This window comes from Boleophthalmus pectinirostris, unplaced genomic scaffold (assembly GCF_026225935.1).
Source record: "Boleophthalmus pectinirostris isolate CB_2022bp ecotype Guang Dong unplaced genomic scaffold, ASM2622593v1 HiC_scaffold_5, whole genome shotgun sequence".
In the NCBI taxonomy this organism is placed as follows: Eukaryota; Metazoa; Chordata; class Actinopteri; order Gobiiformes; family Gobiidae; genus Boleophthalmus; species Boleophthalmus pectinirostris.
This window is the reverse complement of record NW_026571404.1, coordinates 22,634,311-22,656,028: the sequence shown is the minus strand read 5'-3', so window position 1 is coordinate 22,656,028 and position 21,718 is coordinate 22,634,311. Positions and strand designations below refer to the sequence as shown.

General features: G+C 38.4%; 1 long non-coding RNA gene across 2 annotated transcripts in view; it reads left to right on the top strand.

Moving 5' to 3' along the window:
• Positions 1 to 21,718, top strand: part of LOC129411577 (uncharacterized) — a 63,329-nt gene that overhangs the window by 3,368 nt on the left and 38,243 nt on the right. Inside the window, exon 3 of one of the 2 annotated variants that reach the window (XR_008633373.1) lies at positions 6,930 to 7,065. This is a non-coding gene — a long non-coding RNA (uncharacterized LOC129411577). Of the gene's footprint in view, positions 1 to 6,926; positions 7,066 to 21,718 lie in introns of both variants that reach the window. The other variant, XR_008633372.1, reaches the window with a different exon arrangement.

Sequence of the window (21,718 nt, the reverse complement as noted above, 5' to 3'; positions counted from 1 at the left end):
GGTCAAGGTGATTGAGGAGCAGGTGTGAATCAATACGGCTCTCGCTCAGCTTATTGACCGCTGGCTAAACACAAGCCAGTGACAGGTGTGTTTACAACTACACCACTCCAAAATGCATTACAGTTTAAAATCAGAGGCTCCTGCCTTAAAAGGTGCACTGTGTAACTTTGCTGGTTACTTCAGACTTACAGTGTGGGGGTCACCTTGCTTCTTCACAAATGTGACATGTAACTTGGCTTGGAGGTGCCTCCTGCTTGTCTTTTTAGTTAAAAAGTCCTATATTCTGCACAGTTGACTCTTGGGAGCTTTAAGTCATGTTATAAAGCTGTTACTTCCTCAAAAACATACCTGAGTTGTTTTGTTTCATTCACACATGTCTTAAGTAATCCTGCATTATTAGCCTGTCTACATCTCCAAAGCTCAAAATGGGAATAGAAATTCCCCCTTGCGATGTCATGAAGCTATACTTTTAAAGTTAACACCTACCATTTACTATTTGTTTAGCAGAGATTTGCAGTTCAAAGTCTGAAATTTACCAAATGATTCTTGTGAAGATGTATGGGTTTTAAAAACACACTGGAGCACTTCCTGTAATACCAGATAACATCATTAGGTGGAACACACTGTTTTCTATGTATGTTAAAAATGTGATGAGGAAACAAAACAGGACTCTGGTTATGTTTTTGATACGGAAACAACATTATAATATACATTTTAAAAATGCATAAAATGGGTCCTTGAATGTCATACTTTAGAGAAACATCATATAATGCCTTTTAATGTGTTCTTTTGTACATGGAAACCATAAGTCAACAATTAGTTTTGTCATTTTAGCACAGTTTATATTTATCAGTGTCTTTTTAAGAAACATAATGTACATAAATCCCATAATTTGTGAAGTATAATAAAAAGGCGTGTGCTGGTAAATCTCTGAGTAGACAGACAGAAGGGGATACTGTATGGAGCACAGACAGGCTGGGGACTTGATGAGACAGCCTTGAAAGGTTGCTTCCAAACACACACAAATCCCCCAGTGAAAACAGGGCTAATTATTAAGAAAACAAAGAGGGAACCACAGCAACGTGCCAGTGCATACAGCTCCCCGGCAGGCTAATTGTGCGTGAGCTATTTGGGCTGAAAAAACATGATTTGGTGCTCTTCCCCAGCACGGCCAGGCTCAATGAACAACATCTGTTGCCTGGGACGAACTTTCAAAACAAGCACAAGGAGATTTCCAGTAGACTTTAATAACAGACATCAGTTCATATTTTTTAGTTTAACAGTTCAGTTAGTATTTTGTGGGTTTTCCCTTGCTATGCTAACACGATAACTTTAACACAGTACTTTCGCTATAAAGGGATTTCAAATGGCCAAAACTCATACAATCTTGGCGTAAAAATAATGCTATCACTCCCAATGAGACACAAAACTTGGACTACAAATGTCTCTGTGCAGAGCTTTTCAATGTTTTTGGATCTCTTTCATTCCTTTATGATTAGGTTATACAATCTTGGAGGTTTTCCGCATGTCCCTGGTGCGATCCACTCTTTACCTTGTATCAAAATGATCCCATGTCTTACTCAGTTGAGCACATTACCTTGACTCTCATTGCATTTTAAGTAGCAGGGGAAGTATCGCAGGGAATTTGATAATAGTCCGCACACACAGTAGATGACTTGGTTGGCTGCCATGTTTTGAATTGGTTGTGAAGCTCCAGATTTAACCAAGAGCTGAAAATACACAAACTGTGTTCCATTTGATTTCAATGGAGTCAAAACATTTGTCGTCAGCCAATGAGAAAGAGTGAGTGTTTTTATTGCACGGATAGGACTGGATTATCATGCTGCGGGCTGGTGACTCTCCAATTAGTTACAGTTGAGAGTATTGTTTTATATTTGTACTGTACATGCCTTTTTTGGCTCATCTGTTGACTATATACACATATGGAGGCATTTTACAAGACTCGACATGACTTGGCACTGAATGATGTTGAATGATGTTTAATACTTTATCAAGGGGTCACAAGGGGTCGTCCAGTTGTTGACTTTAACTGTGTTGTGGCAGTCTGAGTGTCTATTGTACCTCCCTTGGCTAAACGTAAGGGTTAACTCATAGCGTGTATTCTCCTCCTGATCAACAGCTATGTTAAGTGCACCAGTGTTGTGTTAACAGGGCCCTGCAATCTCCAGACAAACCACATTCCTTCCTAACATGCTCAGTTTGTTTAAGTTAGTGTAAAAAAGTAAAATAAATATTACCATAAAGATATGACAACGCTATTGCATTTTCAGCATGATTTAAGTTTATGAAGTCTGTCAACAAGTGTGCATAATGGCAGAGATTTAATACTTTATTTCATTAATGCGTTATGAAAGTCCTGCAAGTTATGAAATGCATTTATTCGTGTAAAGATATTATTACGAACAGTATTTAGCAATTACTAGTTTTAATAATTAGTATTATTATGGTATTAATACGGGATTAATTGTCCTAATTCATTAAGCCATTGGCTCTGGTTTGAACAAAATCAATTGTCCTTAAACAAAACAAACAAACAAACAAAAAAACACCAGTATTACTGTTTACTAGCAACAGTTGTAAACAAACTAATGCTTTCAATTAAAAAAACTAAACAAAAAAAAAAAACACCACCCTGAAAAATAATATTGATTCTTTATTTTTATAATCTGTAATTTTAAATCGAAAAGGTATGATTAAGTTTAATTAAACTTAACTCTTGTTGTAAAATGTTCAGGCGTCTAAAAGAAAGAAGCCATTATTATAAATAATCAATATGTCAGAGGACCTGCAGCCATGACAAATGTTCTTATGGGACGAGTCACAACTTGAAGTAATTACAGTTTTAGTAATTCTTATGAGAGGCAAGAATTCAAAAGATATCTGCCAGATGTTTTTTTCTTTTTTTTCTTTTTTTAAAAAATCTAAACAATTGTGGCTGACAGAAATGTATTCTGCCAAAGTATGTTACCCTATCCTGAACCCACTTCAAGGCCAGCAGCAGCAGTGCAGTAATAATTTATGGAGGAGGGTGTGAGACCACCCAGAGACAGACCCCATCACAGCTGCTTTACATGATCACACATGTGCACAGTAACACCTGTACAGATACAAGTGTATATTTAAGACATGCACGCTCACATACACAAACTACATGTGAACTTCTGTTGGCACTTGGGGTGACTTAACAGTTTTTTTTTTTGCAAGACTTAAAAAAGTAGTTAATGGTTTGTTTAACCGGTAACAGGAAGGATGTGTTATTGTTGGATCATTTCACTTACATTTACTTACACAGTTTAGCTGATTTGTTGATATGCCTTTATTAGATTGAAGTCAATGCAGGTCCACGTTTGAAATCTTTACCTTTTTGTTTTATAAAACAAAGGTAACTTTGCACCAAGAAATGTAATCACTTGAGAAAGGTTCTTGTGTGAAACTGACCTTATCTTGCAATGGTTATATAGTTTAACCAGAAGTGTGTATTTTTAATTTACGCTCTTTATTGATCCAGACTTATGTCTGATTATTGGGTACATTTAACATGGTTAGTAAAAATCAGATAACTAAAATATTCAGAGAACTCAAACATCAGATATGATTTTTGTTGTGTGTTTACATGCACAAAAGCATGATCAAAACACCTGGTAACATGTGCCCTTTTAGACTGTTGTATTTGGAAGACAAAGTACAATGAATTTTAAAATGACTGAAATTTAGTCTTCAACCTTCTCTTCTTTAATTTTTTATCTTTGCCACATTAGTTTGCAGGTTTTTGGATAATTTTCCTTGTCAAAACTCTCGGACATAAATTGAATGTAACTGTTTACTGACATTTCAATAATCTGATAACTCCAGAAATCAGATAATAATCTGTGCATGTAAAAATAGCTAGTATCTCTTTCCAAGTAAAAAAGTGAAATGACATCCCCTGACAGTTCACCGGCTCCATTCACACCACTGCTCGCTGTAGACATGGGACATCATATCTGCCCGGAGAGAAGAGGAGAGAGGATTACTTTCTCAAAGAACTGACACGGACTGGCAGCTTGGATGACTCTTTTCTTGAAAACCAACTCTGCTTTCTGCTCCAGGCCCCATTCTCATCCTCTTATCCTCCCTCTCCTCCTCTATCGCGCCCATCTTCTGTCTCTCAGGACTGTAATTGGAGTTTTTCGAGTGACTGTACAGGTGTATGGGGAAAGCATATGCTGCCTTTGTATACCATGTGTCTGTCTCTTGTGATAAAATACTACAAGTTGTACAAATGTGTAGTAGTGTTGTGTACTGTTGTTGTGAGGTCCAGGTGTAAGGGTGTCTTTGATCCTGCAGGAGAGCGGGTTTAATATCTGCCGGCTGCTGTATTGTGTGAAAGGTCACAGAGGAGGTGGAGTGCACATGAGGGCCAGACCAGAGCTCCCTGTGGGCAGATTTCTCTCTTTTACAGACCCACAGAAGACTGCACCGCTGCTCAGCTGGAGGTGGCACAACACGGAAAGCAGGTCAGGGCTCTGTGGAGGTGTTTAAAGTGGGTTACAAGAAGGTGATGGAGCAAATGTGGTTGAGAGGGTAGTGAGATTGCGTTTGATGGTTTTGTCCTCAAAGGTTCATAATCTAAAGTGCTGGTTGTTCATTTTATAAATATCACTTAAGTATGTTGATTTTATTCTATGCTACACAGTATTTTGAAATCATGTTGCAACTTGTTTATAAGGTGCATCACCAGCTTTTTTAAAAGAATGTTCTATAGTAAGTTAGGCTTTCATAATAATGCTGGAGATGCAATTTGTGTGGCCTCTAAATAATTGCAATCTATTATCCATAGATTAATGCAGCTTTCTCCCCTGAACTCTGAATCAGTGATACAATGTTATGTCACAGCACTGGCTTATCTCCAGCCGGTCAATCACACATTTTACAGTATGTCTTACTGAATTACTCCCAGCAGCAATATCAAAGCCACAAAATACTGTCTGCTCCCTGCAGGGCTCACATGAACTGGGACTAAGATATCGGTGTCTTCAACGTGTACTGCCTTCTGCCTTTGTTACTATTTTATACACTACAATCTGTAAACTCTGATACTGGACTTAAAAGATTTTCATAACATTATAATATCCTTCCCGGTCACAAATGTGCATGAGAGTTTTCTTTTATATTGTAAACTTACCAGTATCTTTGCAGTTCCTAGTACTGCGCTTTTCTGGACTGAGATATCCGTTGTTTTTCCCAGTATCTGCTGTTTGGGGGTTATGGCCCCAAGTGCTCCGATCACCACAGGCACCACTGATGCCTTCACTTTCCAGGCTCTCTCCAGCCTTGAGCCCTTGGTGTTTTTCTAGTTTCTCGTGTTCCTTTTTCCTGATATTACCATCGCTTGGTATTGCGATGTCCACCGCCACGACTCTGCTCTGTTGCTTATCCACCACCACTATGTCTGGTTGGTTCTGGTTGGTATTTACACACACACACACACACACACGCGCGCACACGCGCGCACACACACACACACACACATAAATATATATATACACATACACATACACATACACATACATATACATATACATATATACATGTGGAAATCTTTGGTAGATTTTTGGTAGAGCTGCTATGTGTCTTGCTGGTCCAGTGTGTGCCCGGCAGCACTCTGAAGGTGCAGCTGATGAAGTGAGGCCAGTATCTGAAGGTCAGTGCTCCTTTATGTGTGTGCCAGATCTCTCACCTGATAATGCATTGAGGCCAGAGCCTTTGTCTAATTGTACATGGCTTACATAATCGTGTTTTCTATTGCTCTTATTCTCCTTTTATTTGCATATAACAATGCTTGATATCTGGTGATCAAGTCCATTGTTGCCATCATGTCCAAAAGGTGTGTAGCTTTGTCCTATGAATGCATTGACATTTACAGTATGTTAGCCCTCACACCCGCAAACACCTCCAAAGACTCTTTCATCTCTGCCTCTCTTCCTCTAGAAACAAAGTAAAAACAAGTGACTTGCTGCCTGAGGGAAATCTCTAAATACTATGACATTGTACAAAAGAACATGTCTCGTCTTTCATTGTCCAATGTGCTGTTATGCTTTATGTTTTTATTTATGCGTAGCAACTGGTGCCACTGTAAATTAAACTCCAACCGAGTGTGCAGAAAAAGGAAGTGAGAACAATAAATCTGTGTAAAAGAGGACTTTTCATTTAGCTATAAAAGCAACAGCACTGCTGTCTGGGCTGAATGCATGCACTTTATCTCTTTTATTATGTGAAAGCGTCCGCTCACACGCAGCCACTTTATGTTGTCTTCATTATTTCACATCCCACTCTGCCCCTCTCCACTCTGCTTGTCAATGAACTGTCCCAGACTAGTGTCCTTTATTTTACAAGGTCCAAGAATATACTGTTGATCTAGTTGTTTTTAGGATTTCTATTTTGTTTAAGAACCTGATTGTTTTCCACTGACTGTGAGCTACATGATCGCTGGTTAAATTAGACTTTATCAGTAATCTGTTTATAATTATTTAAAATATGGTTAAGTTCATTATTATGTATGTCTACCTTTTTATTATATTTTTATTTATTATAGCATAAATGCATCATGATTCTGATAAAATTTTCTGCAGTCAACTTTCATGAATTAACCAAGAAACTCAAGAATGTGATTTATTTATATAGATTTTTTTTTGTTTTCTACAAGATACAGATACAGTCAGAAAGAGCAAATGAAATGACAAGTAATCCATAATGCCATTAGACATGTAGCAGTAGATGCTTTTTGTGTAGATTTCACATAAAACTAGTTAACATCACACTAAAGAACGCTCAAAAGGACATTACATTCTCCATACAGATGTCTTCATCTTTCAGTTCTCTTCTGAATCCTAAATCTTGGGTTGAGTCTGTTCTGTGTATCTCAGCAGCAGCAGCAGGACTGAAGTGAGCAGAGGCTTCTCTCCAAAGAGCCCCAGGCACAGCTGCCTCGCCCCGAGTGAGACTGGAGCATGCCCCCGGCCAGATGCACACAGCGCCCAGGAAAAGTCAACTGGAAGAATGGAGGTGGGACATGGGCCACAATACACCTTTTTGCATTTTATGGATTGAATGACTACACAATTAAATTCAGTCAGATATTTTAGGATTCATACAGTTTTTCCCTATTTGAGAGACTTCCTGTTATGTGCAACATTTTGAAGTTTTTCCTTGTTCAAAACAGATTATAAAAGTCTTAACCGCTTTTGCATCCTAAGTTTTCTTCATTCTAGATCCATGGATAAAGCAGAATTATTCAAATAACAACTGCCTGTATAACCTCATACTCTCAGTCTGATTTTATTACACCGCCATAAAATCGAATACAAGTCCAATGCCTGTACCTAGGTTCATGGCTGTCCTGCTTCTATCAGTATGTTGATGATCTGAGAGCTCTTTCATGCCAGAGGAAACACTAGCCCTCACCAGCTGGCAGCCCCACCTACCAATCAGGTCATCTGCCCCTGCGCCTTTCCCAGCCTCTCAGTACCCCAAACACAACTAAATATATGGGCGACACATGCACACTGCTGCAGACCCCAAGGCATACATGCATGAACATAACATAAGCAGCAGTATTCAGGCAAATGGCTTCTCACCTGCATATGTATTTACAGTCATAATTTCAATACTGAATACATATGCTTTTTGAGTAGCAGTGGTGAAATAAGTGTACTTTCCTCCTTCTATTTGCCACAAGGGAGCTTACTACCTGCTGCTACTAACAGCCACTGCACTGTCAGCATGCAAACCTCAGGGACCTCATTATTTATAATGGCACCGCATTGTAAACATATGAAGTATAAATAGTGACCTTAGCTCTTGTTAGTTTTGCTCTGTGCTTGCCTGAAATTACAATAGGAGTTATGATGTTGTCTGTTTGTTTGGAATCTGCATTTGATCCAGTGTTGTTTGGTTATAGTTGTTTTTTATGATATGTTAGCACTCAAGCTTAAAGAAACAGAGAGGTATGTTTCAAGAAGCCAGGGCATCTGATTCAAAAATATCTTTATTTATCTCTAGGGAAAATTTCTTTTATTTATTATCTCAATAAAATAGGCCTAACAATATATAATATAATATAATATAATAAATATATATATATATATATAGATAGATAGATAGATAGATAGATAGATAGATAGATAGAGATAGAGATATATACACATGTTAAAAATACAGCATAATCACTAATAAATTTAACCTCGTCTTAGGTCACTTAATATATTGTATAGCATTTTATATTAAATGAAAAAAGAATCTTGCCATATAACTCCTATGTTATATGGTTATATGTCTATGCATCACTGACATGAAGTGATGAAAGGGAAGTTTGTGTAATTTCATGTAATGGCTCCAATTTAAAGAACACAGCATTGACCGACCATAACTGTGTGATAAAATACCATAATAGAAGATTATCTGTCTGCCATCACAGCCAGTGTGATGTAAAATGGCAGAAACGGTACAGCCTGGGAACCAATGTGTGTGACAGTTTCCTGACTTCACCCTGGCCTTGACACAGATGGCACCAGGATGCAGACCTCACAAAGTGTATATAAGTTTCATATTTGGCCAAGTGCTCTATAAATTCTCTGACCGCGTTTCTCTTCATCCTGAAACAGTGTTTTGACTATACAAAACAATGGGTGAAATTCAAGCACCACATAAGTCACATAAAACCAAAGAGCTGGTTTTCTGCATTGCAGTTTCCCTCTGTTTGTCTTCCAAGTCTGACCAGACTTCTGGCTCTGATTTCAATCTCCAGATACTCCAGCAGTGGCCCGAGCTTTCTGTGTCAGGGAAGGAGGCAAAAAGCTCAGTACTGTACAAAAACATTGTAAGACGTAATCAGATATGCCATATGACATTTTCTTCCTCCACACTCGCGCTCATGTGTGCACGGTCTGGAGAGCAGCGCTATTTACAAGCTCGCATAGACACACATATTCCATACACACAAACTTACAGGCACATACAGGCCTGCCGCTCACAAAGTCAGAGCTCTTTTCCGCAGACAATCCTTCACTGTTTCCTCTGCTTTCCTAATTGGCTTTAGGCAGACCCAGCCCACAGTCTTGAGTCAGAAACAATTAAAAAGTCCATTTATATTCTCCAACACAGCGCATGGCTCCCATAGTGTGTGACTGTGAACATCAGCCCAATCATCTGTATGTGATTTTAAAACTCAGCCTGCGTTCTCTATTTATTTGAACATGGCTCTACTTTAAAGGCAACAGCAAAATGTGTCCTTTTTGATCATTCAAATAAAGTGTAACCCGTCCAACATTGCATTTTAAATAAATACCTCTTTCAAAATATATTAGCATTCTAACTTCTATGTTTATTGTTTGACTTCTCTCTAGTTTTTATTCCACATTTTCGGTGATTAAATTGCACTGGGTTTCAAAGAGAGGAAAATATACATAAAATAACCACATTTTAAAATAATAAATTGTCCACCATTCGTCCACCCACTGGCTCTAATCTCCAGACAGGTAATGGCTTTTTCCCATAACACACATTGAACATACCAGAATGACCACATACCAAAACTCTGCTTTATGCGTGTAACTAAACCCAAACAGATTCCTATCAGTCCAAGTGATTTGTATATGTTATGCAGGTGGTAGGCGCTGTTCAATGATAGAGAGCACTGAAAATAGGATGTGGCATTGTAGACTGTACAATGTTCTGGCCTTGACCAAAATGTATTTTTTTAATGCATGTAAAAGTTGAGATATTTGGCTGTAATTGTGTCTAGACTCATGATTAATCAACTTTTTTGGCACAAGGCATTGACTGTGTTTCTGCAGTAGGCAAAATTTGAGGAAGGAATTTGAAATTAGCCACATTACAAAGTTAATGAAAATAAATGTAATGTATTTTTAAGTTTATTTATATTTTGCTTCGGTGGTACTATCAGATTTGGTTGTGATAGTTCATAATACTGAGTAAAAACCATGAGAAATGAACAGTAAATTGCTCTGTCATTATTAAGTCAGTTTATCAAATGTGTACTCCAAATGTGTGTGAGTATTATTTAGGGCTGTGCAGATAAACACATTTTGATCAAGAGCAAATCAATGACAGATTGCAGTTACTGGCATGAGAAACAGTCTACAGCTAAATTATATTAGTATTGCTGATTGGCTTTGCTCTGGCGATCCACCCCTGTTTCACTTCTTTGCCTGAAAAACTGTTCCAATGCTGTGCCTGAAAACACATGCATGTGAATACTTGAAATGTGCCAAAGAGTTTGTGAAAGCAGGAACAAATAGATTTAAATACCTACATCTAAGCCTGTCACGATAATTACTATATCGTAGAATGACTTATCATTCTACATATGAAAGCTGGACCTATACATTTTGGGACTCAGAATTTATCGTATGTACAATTTCTTTGTAAAAGGGGAGATTTGTGGTATTTTTTTTGTTTTGTTATATGATAAGATTTAACTGCTGTGGCTTATTATTGCTTCATTCTTCTATTTATTTGTTACAGCTTATGCCACTTAATGATACTATCTATTTAAAAATGGTTTACAAGGATTTTCTTGTAATGTGGCATAAAGTAGTTTCAGTATTATTGTTTATCGCAATATATTACTGTAGCAATATATTATGCTTCAAAATGTGTTATTGTGACAAGTCTACCTACTTTTTCATTTCATGGTTTCAAAATCAAGTGCCTCTGCTGTAATTATTTTCAAGTACAAAAACATATTTTCAAATCAATCTTTGATCAATATGAGTGAACAGAATCTCCCAGCCCTAGTGCAAATTTAGTTTATTGGGACCCAATCCAGACCTTCCCATGTCCTTCTGTATTTCAGAGTGAGGGGCAGCTCCTGTAAAACCCAGTGGATAATATATGAGGTGTTTGTGGAGATGAGCCTTGCGTGCAGTGGCTGCAGCAGGTGCAACAGTGTCTCTGGGCTCTGCTGTCCCAGTATGTGTTGGGTGCATATCTTTACCCCTCATCATCTCAGCTTTCTCCACCTCTCCTTCCACAGATATAAATAAAAGCTGACAAGTCACAGCACAGCGGGGGGCTTCTGGAGCACAGGAGACATGTCTGAAGTTGTCAGAATGTGTCTTTGGAAGTGGGCTTGAGATTGACTGTGGTCATCTCAGGACAGTTAGGCAACACATCGCTGCAGGGGTGCTGGCTTTGGTGATATAGAGGGCACTAAATTAACATTCACCAAAGGTCAGTAATGGACCAGAGAAAACTGTTTTTTTGTATTCATCTACATGGAATTTAGTAAAGGATTGCTTGTATTATAAGATAGGACTAATTCTGTCTGTAACCAGCATAATATTTGAAGTTAAACTTGTGTTATTAGTAACCACATATCAGGAAAAACATTGCCAAAATCTCTATAAACTCTAAAACCCCACTGGTTGCATTCTTTTGACCGTTTTGTTGCTCAGTGTTCCTCAGGAAGCTTGTTATGACATTTATTAGTATATATAGAGGGATGATTGTATAATTAATATATAACCTTTAAAAATGTTTTTTTAATCTCATCATTAATTGTTTGACTCTCACAGTGATATTTTTTTTCCTCAAAGCTTAAATGAAGACGTATCAGCTGAAAACCATCAATAACTGCTGTGCACCCTATCAAATCCTCTTGCACTAGTCCTCTCACTCCAAACCAGAGTCCACCTCCTCTTTCTCCCTCCACTGCTGTATAGTAATGGATTGCACGTCTAGTCTCAGTCTTTCCTGTCTTGGGTTGAATCATGGAGCTGGAGCCAAGGCTAGACCTTAGGGTGGCTATGGGAAATCCAACAAACCGAAGGGGAAACTCCACATATTGGGTTACTGTGTTCCTAGCTCAAAGATGATGTAGTGAGTGTGAGTGTGCCGCATAGTGGGGCCTTTCAGACTCTCAGACATCACAAGGTGAGCTGAAGAGATGGAATAAATCTGTGGTAAGAGAGAGAGTGAGGGAGAAAGAGGGAAGAGGGAGGACTAGAAAACAGAGGCTGGGACACTCAGTGGGGAGTGTCTCCTTTTTATTTGTGGTATGTGGTAGGCTGCCAAATTTCAAAATAAGGTAAAAATTTTTCGTAATTACAGTTACGTTTCTTGTGCACAACTTTTCTGTGTCCACAGTAGCATTAAACATATTGATTTTTACATGTATTCAACTACAGATGTTTACTAATATACTGAAAAAAATACTTATGCACTCTGGCAGTGAGCAGGCTTGCCTCTCTACAGATCCGACCTCTAGCTTGGCCTAGTGACATCGTTTGCTTGTCTCCACAGAGATAGGATATACTCTATATATTTATATTTGTCTTTTGTAAATTCATATCTGATGACTCTTCAGACTTAATCCCCTCCATGTGGGATATGCACAAAGAATACTGGCTTGTAATCATCTTATTTGCAATAATCAGAAAATCTGGATGCTGTGTATTTGTTGCATGAGCTTTGATTGCTTGTTGTGTGAGGCAGTGTGAATTGCTGGCTTTCTCCTCACTTTTGGCTGGAGACCCCTTCTTCTGTCAAACCCACAGCTATATGCTCTGCTGGATATGTCAGGTCGGCGGTAAAATACAATCATGGAGAAGTGAAGAGAGCTCTGAAAGCCAAGCGTGGCTGTAGTTCATCGACTAACATCTTAACTCCCCTTTTTCATCCTTGTAAATCAGACAAGTCAGGGGCTTAAGTGCCTGACACAGGCAAGAGACAGACAGAGGAGTGGGCGGGGGAGAGGGAGACTGTTCCACTGCGCAAATACCCTCACCAAGGTACACAGGAGCAAAATAAAAACTAATGCTAAAGTTTCCACTGGAGCTTTCTTGAAACGATATATTTGAAATGACAGTTTGACTTCAAAGCTTAGATCAGTATAATGACATCCTATATCTTTTTATGATTAAAAATAGAGGCACTGGCAAAAAATAAAGTACATTTGTCTATAGAAAATACATTTGTGAATTTACTGCATTTAGGTTTAGGTGTCTAGAATGTTCCACAGTATGACAGATGATGCCGCAAGGCCAAGTTACAGGTCAGATCTGTAAGCAGTTATCCTGCACAGAGGAAGAATGCATGTGTTTCAAGTCATCTTTATCAACAATAAATGCAGTTGTAATTGATTAGATTCAAGACAGATACATTTAATGCCACAATGAGGAACATTATAGGCCAAACAGTAACATAGCGTAATGTAGTGGACCCCCACTAGAAAGTTACATAGTGCACCTTTAAAAATGTTCAGCTCAGCTTTGGACATCTCTGACCTCCAACAGGAAAAAAACACATATTGCAAGACTGAAGTATTTTAGGGGTATTTTAACTTAAAATCAGGTATTTTTGTCACAATTTTAAATTTAATCATCTTTTCCTTAGACACAATGCTGGTGATCACATGGACATCCAATGGACTACCCTACAGTTTAAAGCACCATTGCCACCCATATTTTAAAACCTTGTCCTTTTCCTAAAAATAATGGCACCCTTGTCCATATTCTTAACTCTATCATTAATAAATCTTGGTCAAATTCACACCTCCACCTGTGAATTCAGACTGATTTGTGGGTTAAAATTAAAGACACTCACCACGTTTCTACCCAACATCAAATGCACTGAGGGTGTGTGAAGTGCCAAAATCTGTGGAGCACCAAGGCCCTAATGAGCTCCGAGGAGCCGTTTGCACCTGACTCCACACTATTTATTACCTGTGGAACATGGAATTAGTTAAGCAGCGATGGGGATCTTTTCATCAGTGTAGGATTTCATCACCTGATTGTGCCTTGCAGTCACAAAAAGCCTCCTGATGCATTGAGAGTGAGCTAGTGTGAGGCCTTGGAGAACCATAAAACTTCACTATGTTTTACCTTTCTTGTTCAAACATTGGTGCAGAGCCTTCAAATGTTTTCAAATGTATTTTCAAAGTTCAGTGTTGCATAGCCTTACAACACAGAGCTGAGATCTTATCTTTTAAAGGGCTCAAATTACTGTATATTCTGGTCTATGTTATAATGTTGTTTCCTTTAACACACAAATCCTGCATATTTAGGCTGAGCTCTTCTCTCAAACTGAAAAGGTGCTGTTCCACCTTGTGATGTCATGTGGTAATATAGAAGGTGCTCCAAAGTGTTTTTAAAATGTTTACACCTTCATTAGAATTATTTATAGATAATTTCAGACCTGGAATTTCCAATCTCATCTATACTAAAGGTAAAAAGTAACTATTAACTTGAAAACCACCACTTCATGACATCATAAGGTGGAACAGAGCGTTTTGAGCTTTGGAGATGTAGACAGACTAATAATAAAGGATTACTCAACATGCATGAATGAAACAAAACACAACTCCAGGTATGTTTTTGATGAGGAAATGGCATTATAACATAGCTTAAAGCTCACAAGAGTAAATTTTGCGTAATACTATATAGGACGTTCAAGCACAGGGCTTTTAAATCTAGATGTCTACAGCGTGCTTTTTGCCAGATAATTGTAATACAGTTTGGCAATATTGCCTAGCCCTTGTTATGCATGTTGTTCAAACAAGCCTAAACTAAATTTCCTCCCAACATTTGCAAAAGTACGCTGTACAAATGGGGAGAATAGTTTGCAGAATAGTGAATTTTGGAAATGAAAAACCTGGCTTTATGTCAGTACCTCTGTAAAAAACAATGAAGTCAACTTAATTTGGTTGTATTTGCAATGGAAGAACTTTCAAACGTACCAATATTTCTGTCTGAAATAGTCAAGTTATTGTGATTGGAATAGCTGTTCAAAGTGTTCTGCCATTGGACCTTATGTTACAGTGTGACTGGTGTCTACTTTAACTGATTATTGTCTGCTTTTTCTCAAATGCCTCTGAAGTCAGAAAAATGTTCCACAACCAGTCTAATGACACTTTACTCATAATAAATGAACTCTCACAGCTACAGGGGTGCTCTAGAGAAAAGGACAAAGCTTTTACAAGGCCTGTGGTGTATGGGTGTTTTGTTAGAAATGCACCTCTTTAAACTTGAACCTGACTATCAGTACAACTTTGATTGATTTTTTTGTGCATTTAAGCATTATATAGCCATTCTATTGTTTAGCATGAATGGTTAGCTTAGATCAGATAGTTAGAATATTACTACCACCACTGGATATTTTAACGAATGTCACATTCCACCCTCTTTTGAGTTTCCCCCCCCTCAGACAGGTGTACGACAAAATCTCCATGCCTCCAGATGTGACAATAATAATGATGCCGAATCATGCATGCGCAGGCAGTGGAGGAGCTAAAAGTGGAAGTGACAGAGCTAAATTGACCCCCCAAAAAGCTGCCATTGTCTATGATGGATTCGTCCCTAATCGAAACAGTTTGCCCAGTCGGCCAGCTGGGCTTCATGTGCTTTTGATTACTCTCCGCCGTTTAGTTCCACAAAATTACATGCTGCCTAATGGCCTTTTAATGGTTATAGGTTTCTCTGCTCTTTAATGAGGCTGCACCAGTTGGTTTGCTAATGCCCTATGGAAATTTGGCAAACATCCATGTGTGGTTAAGTTTATTTCCCTTCAGTTTTACTACTTTGTTGTGTGTGAATTCGCAAACAAGGAAACCCGCTCATTGCTCTCCTGCTGGTTTGTTGTGTTTTTTAGATCCACTCTGAACCAGAAGTGTGCTGTTAAACATTTGTGTTCCCATATTCTCCTTGTGCTTCATCTGAGGTGATAATGTGGCAAGTAGCTGTTCGCACACACACACAAACCACTGTACAGTGACGCAGGAATGCCCATAGGCCCTAATGTAATGGCTGACCACCACTTGTGCCCCTCATTCATAACAGTAGCCACATGGGACTTTTTCATGTCAGCCGGTCAAGGTAGAAAGTTTAAAAAGTCCTTATAATTGGTACAGTCATTACCAGTGTCCCTGTCTGCTGCTGTTATATATATATCAGTGTGTATGTGTGTTAATGGGCACGTTAGCAGCTGCTTTTTGATGAGTGCCTGTTTACTGGACCTAATTAAGCAGAAAACGGCCACACATCTCCCTCCGCTAAAGCAGGACCTCCAACAGATGGCCCAAGGACCCCAGAGGCGTCCGACACGCGCCCGATGTGGATGGACACTCAGCAGCCGGGCCAAAATACTACCGCCAAATGAGAAGTAAAAGCAGGCCAGTGCTGCATCTATGTCCCAGTTGCAATAAGATCATATACTAAAGTTAGTGAATCCTAATATGCATTTTTTAAGTCTAGCCCTTGATCTGATGTTACAGTTATCAAAGTATTAATTTCTAAAAGAGTCTACAAAATTTGCAGTTCAGTCTTTATCACATGGGCTACTACTATTGTGTACTTCACCGTAATGTGTGGATAATATTTAGATACATATAGTACATATACTAGTCATTGGAATAATTAAAATGGCAGAAATGTTACAAATCTAAATATATTATGGCACATGAAATACACCTTTTCTATTTCACCATTGAAAGGTGCACTATGTAACTTTTATGATGGGATGCTGCTGCTTATGTCCATAGAAAAGTTATTTCTCTGCAGTAATGTTGCATAGTATGGCACTGAACATGTTCATTTTGTTTTTTTACAATTTGGTTTCATTGTTAGAAGTATGCATGCTTGTGAGTACGTTTGCTTCTCCACAGATCTTATTAGTAATTTGTACATGTTTAATCCCACACTATGGAATATTCAATGGAGACAAAGAGGTGGTGCACTCTTCGCCAGAAAACATATAGTGCAACTTCAACAATTACTACACAGGTGATCTGTAGTGACCTATAGTCGTTTTGCTACAACAGAATACACTTCACAAATATTTAGCTGTATGAAATACAGTGATTTTTAAAGCTCTTTGGATCATATGAGTAATGAGTAGATGATTACTGTCTAGCTCCTGTTTTATGTAGATTTAAAATGATCAGCACTTGAGGGACTAGAGGCCGTCACAGTTCACCTCACTGCATATTTCTGGTGAGGGGTTGTGGGTCTGAACGTCTGTTTTGTGTCCCGGATCATTCCTTCATTTCTTCGGGTTATTCCCCTCTTTAAGCCCTTCAGGATCTGACAGGTTTTTGCAATGCCAAACTGCCCATTTGCCTGGAGGAGGAGGAGGAGCCCTGGGATATGTCCGGGCTTTGTTATTCTTCATATTGCTTTATCTGTCTGGGAGCTGACAGAGGCGCACCTGGGGGGACACTAACCGGATCACAGCAGCTCAGTGCACGCCGCCCGCACAAGACATCAGCACAAAGCTATGCAAAAGATGGAGACACAGGCAGCGTCATGTTCCACTGAGCTTCAAGGATCTATATGGAGCTTTTAGCAAGTCACCCAAGGACCCCCTTAATCATATAAGTAATAATAATTCCCCTTCTAAAATCAAAATTAGTCTTCAAACATTTCTTTTAGCATTATTTTTTGTTGACCTATTTTTTAAGTATAATTTATTAGTACCTCAACTGGGCTATTTGTAAGTAGCTTGACAATTTTCTGCAAGTAAATATTGGGAAAGGAATGCTTGAGTTGTATATGCATCTAACATTTCTATGGTTAACAACAGCAGATCCCCACTCTAGAGGGCAGTAAGAGACCATAAAGTAATATTGTAATAGCCTTTAATTTCCAAAGCACATGTTAAGTGCAGTGCATAGGAAGAATCAAATCTGTAAAGATAGTATTCAGTGCCATAGGGTATTAACAAATTAATTATACTACTTTTTTTTTTTCTTATGTGTAATATAATAAAATACAAATTTATGTCATGTGATAAAAAGCATTCAAAGTTACAAAAGCAAAACAGTGAATTTGGTGTTAGTCCGTCCAAATGGCCTTTATAAACAGCAGTCCACACCTCACAGGTTTGTCCCTGTCATCACAGCCCAAGAGCAGACTGAGCAGATCTGGAAACCTGACTCTGCTATTTTTAACCAACAAGCAGGATTAGCTCTGGTATGATTACACTGCAAACACAGCCTTTGAGGCTCTACCCTTACTGACAATGTGCTATGGTTTCACACAATGTCCCTCACTGGACATCATAAATCAGTGTTTCAAACAAGGACTGGCTGCTGATACTGATGGGTGATCTGCAGTCCTGCTAGCACAGCGCCACGTACACAGTTAAACATTAAAGGCCCATATGAAGCAAATGGTTCATGGCCATATGTCATTTTGAATGGAGAATAGATTACTGTAGGGATGTAAAACTTTGACATTTGCAGCAATTGTTTGAATATTTAAAGAAATTGCTACAAAATATTTTTTGTATAATGTACAACAGATGGGGGATATAAACTGGCTCAAATGCTGGTAAAATGGTATTTTCTGCTGTCTTGCTTAGGTTAATTAAACCTAGTTGTTTTTTTTTATTTTTGTGACCAAGTGCATAGACCATTTAACCATGTATCAAAATCCATCTGTTTTTGTGTGTGTGTGTTGACTCATGAGGATATACATTTTGCTAAGCCAACAATATTAAAATAATTTCAGTGTTGCCATCGTATTGCAAATGCTTTTACTGTAAACAAAAACATAAAAAAAAAACATTAAAGCTGTAAATGTTTTAGTATTACTTATGCTAGCAGCTGTTAATTTGTTTAAGACTTCCTTTAGTGTGAAAGCATCCCAATGTACCCCTGACCTTTACTTTTAAAGGTTTACTTTGCCATATCTGAATGTACAGTAGTTCTTGCATGCCTGTAAGATCCAGACCAGCTCCCGTAAAACTGTTATCAGCCACCACAGAGAGACTGAGCGGTCCTCTTCTCTGCCTACAGAACACATTATGTGTCTTCATAGATTTTAGAGTTAGAAAACTCTGGTGAAATGTGTCTCCTTTTTGAGCATTCACTCTGTGAATACACACTGGCACTCTAGCTGTATCTGGTTAAAATGAATATGAAGGCTTCGATTAGTGCACTCAAATGGATGCAGTCCCTGCTGAGAATCTATTACAGATGCAAACATTAAAGCACAAAGGCAATCTTCATTTCATTTTATGAGCACAAATTGGGCAGAGTCAAGCAGAACAATAAAATTATGTCATATTTATTCACACACATGCACATTAGGCAGCCGCACAAGAGGCAAATAAGACTGATCTCATTTCCATGGATACACTTTAGATTATGTTGGGGCTTTCTTATTGAATAATGGATCGGAGCAGCCCTAAACTCTGATTGTGCATCTTTCTTTTATTTGATTTGATAAGTTGCCAGGCTAAATTTAGAATCTTAGTAATCCAATATCAAATATGGATAACCCTGTTACCTACTAGCAGAAGAAACAAGGACCACGTGCATCTGCATGCATGAGCTAATATTAGTTTACAAGGAATGGTGTTTCGTGAGGCTGTTGGTAAGAATGAACCTGTATGTACTGTTTAAGTTCTTCACACAAATAATTTTCTAGTAGCATAAGTATGTCGTGTAATTGAGGCAATTATCTGCATTATCTGCAGTACAGTTTTCCTCAGTAATCTCTCAAAACATTTATCTTTTCAACTGCTTAAGTAGGAGTAAACTATTCTTTGTCTGAGATGTTTAGGTTTTCCAGCACACCCTAGTAGCACAGTCTTTGCTAACTGACTAGAAAAGGCTGAGAGTTGTAAATGACCCTGTATATTATCAGAGTATAATTATTTTCAGTTACGTGCTTTCTAAGCTAATTGGGGGCTGTCTGCATCACCCTTTTTAGATTGCAAAAGCCATTAACAGTTATTGTATCCTGTGCTAAACTGTGTAGGAGGCACCGACACTTGTGGTATAAGATCGCTGCTAGAATGGCATTGTATCAAGTTGAACGAAATCAAGACAGTGAGAAATATCTGTGTCCTGGATCTTGTTCTTTACAGGGGTAAACAAGGGCCAGTAGCTGTGGACAGGGCCGATGTGTCTGGCACCCTGTCCCACCATACCAGGGGCATATTATGGGAGGAATCAGATGCACTTGCCCCCTTCACCCCACCCTCCCAACACACACACACACACACACACACATGCACATACACGCACATACACGCACTGCAGCAAAGGCAACACACTGACAGCTGGAATCTGAGTCAAAACTTTATACTGTGTGTATTTCAGACATGTTTAAAGGCCACAATGACAAACATGCACAGCAAAATGTAATACTTGGGTCATCGAGCTATAGGCATAACACTGATGGTCTACTGGAGTTTAGCTGCTTTTCCTAACCAGGCCTGGATTTATCCATTTAGAAATTGCTGCATAAATCTGTAAAATGTCATGGCATGCAAAAATTTCTCATTGTTTCTTGTGTTTGAAGCTTTCTACACTTTCAAGGAAAAATGTGAATTTCGCATTGGGTATTTTCATATTAGAAATTGAACCCAACTTTTGCTTCATTAGATTGAATCAATGTGCATGAAGGTTGTATTTATATTTAGCCCACATGAGTTTGGCAAAATGTGTATGCATTACATAGCAATTATAGATTGTACACAGATGTAGGATATAGTTGCATGTAGTATTTGTAGTACAAAAAGTACTGAGTAAAAAGTTGATTCAGAGTGAGTGTAAAAGTTGTGGTAATTTCAGATGAACTTGGCTAAGTCAGAAGGGCTTGTGTTTAAGCAGAGGCTGCCTCAGCATTTTGGGAGCAGGAGGTGATAAAGAGGCTCTACACTGGTGTGACTTACATGAGCTCAGTACTTAGACGGGACCTAAGCAGGAGCAGAGAGATATACACTGGGGGATGACTCAGGGGGATTTACCACAAATAAACAGTTTATGGACATTTTAGCAAGTTTTACTTTGGGCTTTGTGGCATACTCTGAACTATACTAGTATATGAAGTGTCACTGTTTATTATAGCACATGAACTCATCATGAACTCAGGAAGAGGTTGTTGACAAAATGTGTTTACAAGGGCAAAGCTAATTCAAATAAATTTAAATAAATATTGAATTTTGTTCAGGTTCAAACAATAATTTTTTCCCCCATCTTAAAATAACATTTTGCCTAGTTTTTGCTGCTTTGTTTGGCCATCTTTCAACTAAAATCTATCTCTATCACTATAGTCTATCACGATCACTTATTGTAAAAGAACCCAGCACCGAATTACACTTTTATGGCATATAACCAAAAGAGATCTGATAATTCATGAATTCATGAATCTTATACCCAATAAATTAGGCTAACTGTTTAAGTTTAAAATTGGAATATTGTAAACCTGGCCCAGAATGTCAGACAAATGGCAGGCTGATCTTTTAATAATTATTATAATGTCATATAGTCACTGTGTGTGGGATGTGTACTCCAGTGTGCAGTCTAGGGACATTTAATATAGACTTGTTCACAGCTAGGGATGAAAGAATGGTCAGAATCACAATGTTGTTTATTTCTTGTTCTGTCGGCTTGCATTCGTGTTCTTGAGTGAGAGCCGTTCTCTGAGTTCCCTGGCAGTGACCAAGGACAGGAGCTGGCCCACACATCAGAGGCAAGAGTCATTTTTACAGTGTACTTCGTGTTGCACCTGTCTAATCAGTATGGACAATATAATCCTTTTGAATTCTTCATAATATGATACCCTTACAACTGTATTCAGCCATTTTACATCATTAAAAACAGGGCCTTTCCTTATAATGTGTACAGTCCCATTGGGAGGCCCTAGTTTCAAACTTTACAAAAATGCTCACCAAACTTATTAATGTAATA